The following is a 4,669-nucleotide window of genomic DNA, read 5'->3' on the forward strand; positions in this document are numbered from 1 at the left end:
ACCTGGTTTCCATAGGAAATCCTCAACATTCTATTTGGATTAACTTTGGCCCTGGTGGATGAATCTTTGCGAATTTCTCAAAGAAGATGGCTCGGTCCACTGCGCTCCTTCCCTGAAAGTTTGGGGGGGATTCGTCAAGTGGGGGCTGAGATAAAAGGGGGTCCCAAAACGTGTTTTCTCCATGTTATTTTCCATAGGACGTTTAGACACGGCTACAGCTCGAACGGGTGAATGGATTTATAAGAAATTTGGCAAAACGGTAGAGTCCGGCTCGCAGATTACGCTTTTTTTGGAATGGTGTAAATCCGTTCAGTAGTTGCTGAGAAAATTAAAGTTGAAGTCAATTATATATCTATACGCGCGCACGGGTGCGCGCACTCAAGCGGCTGCGCGTGAGCGGAATTTTTTTTTTGCTGCCTGACGTCTGTTAATGTTCGATTCGAAGGAAATCAGGAAGTGTTGACCGCCATTTTGTCACTGCGAGTAAATATATTGTTCATTTCAAAGCATTGGAACATGGAAAGGGGAGAAGGTAGAGATTGTCTTGCCGCGTAGGTTTTCTCAGGGTGTGCAGTAAGGCCCTTAAACGCGAAAATATATATATATATTTTTTTTTTAAATTGCGGGGTGCGCGCACCGGGTCGCGCACACCTATTTACAAGAGTGTGAAAATGGAGATAAATCAGAAGTTTGAGTGCTTAGATATAAGGTGGCTCTGAAAAGAGCCCTTGTGTTAATTGAGTTTTGTCTGCATTTATAAGTAAGTACCGATGCAGAGCCTGATGTTGCAGAGGAAGATTCTGTTTCCCTCATCCGTGAAATAAACACCATCTCTCCTATAGATGTCTTGCATGTGGTAACGCAAGTTGTTGTGGTAAATAGAACCCATGCTATAATCTCTGAGGAAAGCAGAAACAGATTTATTTACATGTCTCCTTGCTTTCTCAATTTATGCACAATGTTGATTGGACCAATTCCATTTCTGTCTTTGGCATATATTGGAATACACCAAGGCAGTTCAAGGAAAAAGTGTCATCATTTGGCGAAAAGTGTCTTTTAGAAGCATTTCCAGACCTACCCCAGTCAATGTGCCTAGATCGTTCCCACCACAGTGCACAATTATAAGGTCTGGTTCTGGGAGATGCATAAACGTTTTTACCAATGGTATTAATTGGTGACATCTCAATCCTCTTTGGCCAATCCACGTTATCTGCACATTTGGTAAATCAAGGTTGGAAATTCGTCTGTTTGCTGCATATTTTCCACTCCAGTGAATATAGCTGTGTCCTAAAAGCCAAACCTTCATTTTCAAGGCAGATGCACTGGTACTCCGATGGGTTCTGGAAGTGGAATGGTAGTTGGAAGCTGAAAGTCAGGATAAAAAAATGGATGAGGCTTGGTGTGGTTGAAAAACTGAAAATGATTGGTTGATTGTAATACCTCAAGATTGAAGATTACGTTGCATGTTAATGTTATGTAAAACCAAAAGTACTATTGGGCGTGAAAAAAATGACATGTAACAGAGCTGTGGATAGGCAGGTGTTTCTGGAGGGAAAACAGTGTTCTTAGTTTGCTGTAGAACGTTGAGATATGAACTTTTGACCTGTGCCTTCAGCCAGGTGCAGAATGAGGTGTTACCATGGAAACAACCAGAGATGGCAGTGGGTGATGGGTGACTTTTATGTGACATTGAAAATATTGTGAGGGACAACCAACTGAAATGTAAATTTGATTTCAAAATTTTGCGGGAAGAAATATGATTGGCTGAAGAGACATATATGAGTCTGTATTGACTGGATATCTGTGCCATTGAATTTTGGTTGCAGTGATACAGGCATTATTGAGAGTTCTGTCAAACGAATATCTGTTTTGCGACTGTCATTGTTCTACATCGTACAAAGCATTGGTAAAGGTAAGTCTGTAACTGCTTGTTTTGTCATGTACCGTAAAATGTGGTTTAGTCACTGTCCCGGGGGTGCCGGGTTAGCAGGGGTGTTGACCACCTGAGACGGGGCTGGTGGGTCAAATAGAAACACAGGTGCCTTCAATTAGGGTTTCAAGGAGGGCTTTATTGGAATATACGTCTTTTTCATGTAACTCAAAAAGGAGTCTCTTGTCTCTGAATAAGGGGTTCCGTAGCGATGCCTTGTGGTCTTGGTGGTTTTCATCCAGGAAACGTCTCTGCACAAGGTTCTTGCGTTGTACCATAAAAGAAATGAATAGGAAGACGAGTTACGTCCTGTACTCAGGGAATGGCGATAAGGGCCGGGAGTGAGAGAACACAACCAGGGTGAAGACTCAAACTTATTTAAACGGACATGCCTAGGAGTGCTCGTACTCAGGGGAAAGGGTTTCTCTTGCGGGGTTTTACAGTGGTGGCTGCCTCCGCCTCCCAACCCAACCCGCGACCCGGCCCCGTACCTCTCGAAGCCACGCTCCTCCCGAGGGCGAATGGCAGGGCAAAGCATCCAACCGTTGGCCTCCTGGCTTGTCGTTCATATTCTCTTCACGTCCTCGTTCTCGTCCTGCTTCCTCCTCGATGTCCGCCACCAGGGAATCGCCGTCCGTCTTCGTGCTTGAACTTCCTGCTTTTGACGTCATCAGGGGTGGAGCCTCGTAATCACAATCCTCTGCCTTAAAGGAGCCGAACGCGTTAGCCTCGTCTGGACAATCCTTCTCGATGTCCTCGGGGTCCTCGTACCAAGTACCGGTTTGTGGCAGTGGGGAAAATGTGCAGGGTGAAAGGGGGGTGGCGGACTACCAGTCTTTGGGTGTAACAGACTCTCGCTTGTTGGACCCGTGACACACCTCCCCCCTGGCTTCTCCCGTTCGGGGAGAGGGAAAACACGGGAAAGGAAGTCTGCATTAGCATTGTCCTTTCCTTTTCGGTGTTGAATCGTAAAGGAATATGGCTGCTAGGACAAGAACCATCTCAATACCCGGGGGTTGTGACTGATGTTTTGATGAATCCATTTCAGGGGGGCATGATCAGTATGTAGGATGAATGGTTTGCCCTCCAAGTAGTACCTTAACTTTTCAACTGACCATTTTATAGCTAAGGCCTCCCTCTCTATGGTAGAGTATCTGCACTCCCTGGGGAACAACTTCCTACTTACATATAGAATTGGATGTTCAACCCCCTCTTTGATTTGAGACAGAACTGCCCCTATCCCCTGATTGGAAGCGCCAGTGGCAAGCAGGAAGAGTTTACTATGATCAGGCGACACTAGAACGGGAGCAGTAGTCATGGTGGTTTTCAGGAGATGGAACGCCTGTAAGGTGTCTGCAGAGGGGTGACTAAATTTCTGATTCTTGGTATCTTTTCTGAGCATGTTGGTCAAGGGGGCAGCTAGCTCAGCAAAACCGGGAATGAATCGTCGATAGTATCCGACTAACCCAAGAAAAGCTTGTAGGTCTCTTTTGGAGCTGGGGAACGGGACTGCTGCTATCACTCTCACTTTTTCACTCTGTGGAGTAATGGTTCCCTCGCCTAGTACGTATCCCAGGTAGTTCACACTCCGGAAAGCCGCTCGCGATTTCTTTGCGTTGATATGGAGTCCTGCTTTTCGAAGGGCTGTAAGAATGGTTTGCAAATGCAGGAGATGTTCTTCCCACTCGTGACTATAGATGACAATATCATCTAAGTAAGCCGAGCTAAAACTGTTGTAGGGATGTAAAACCTTGTTCATCAGACGTTGAAACGTCGCTGGAGCTCCATGCAGTCTGAATGGAAGAACGGTGAATTCAAATGCCCCCTCGTCTGTCACAAAGGCCGTTTTCTTCCTATCTTCCTCGCGAAGGGGGACCTGCCAATACCCCTTTGTGAGGTCGATGGTCGATCAAATCATCAACCCTAGGGATAGGGTACGTATCCAAGTGTGAGACTGCATTTAGGGCCCGAAAGTCCATACAGAACCTTTTGGTTCCGTCCGGTTTAGGAATCATGACAATCTGTGAGGACCAATAGCTCTGGGAGGGCCGGATGACCCCTAATTTGAGCATGTCCTGGACTTTCTGACGTACAGCTTCTTTCCGTGCTGCCGGAATTCGGTAGGGTCTCTGTTTTACAACTTCTCCTGGAATTGTTTCGATGCGGTGTTCTGCTAGGTCAGTTCTTCCAGGTAAGTCAGAAAACACGTCAGCATACGGCTTTAATGTATCTGTTAACTCCTTCCTTTGTTCGGGACTTAATGCCGGGTTCACTACCAGCTGTTCCAGTGTGGAGGTGTTCGGGACACCGACCTGTCCCACGAAATGGCCTGCCTGGGGAACCGGTCCCAAAACACTCCTTCAATAGGTTGATATGATAGGTTTGGGATTTGGTAGGTGATAGACGTAGTCGATAGGTGGTTTTTCCAATTGTCTCAATAACCTGATAGGGGCCTTGCCACTCGTTTTTGTTCTTGTTACTGATAGACGGCAACAACACGAGAGCCCATTTTCTATCGTCTAAGGTTCTCAGCCTTTTTCCCTTGTCGTAGGTTTTTTTGTACCCCTCCTGGCTTGTCGTTCACATTCCCTTTACGTCCTCGTTCTCGTCCTGCTTCCTCCTCGATGTCCGCCGCTGGGGAATCGCCGTCCGTCTTCGTGCTTGAACTTCCTGCTTTTGTCGTCATCAGGGGTGGAGCCTCGTAATCACAATCCTCTGCCTTAAAGGAGCCGAACGCGT

The sequence above is a fragment of the Lissotriton vulgaris genome, unplaced genomic scaffold (genome assembly GCF_964263255.1).
Source record: "Lissotriton vulgaris unplaced genomic scaffold, aLisVul1.2 SCAFFOLD_3151, whole genome shotgun sequence".
NCBI classification, from domain to species: Eukaryota; Metazoa; Chordata; class Amphibia; order Caudata; family Salamandridae; genus Lissotriton; species Lissotriton vulgaris.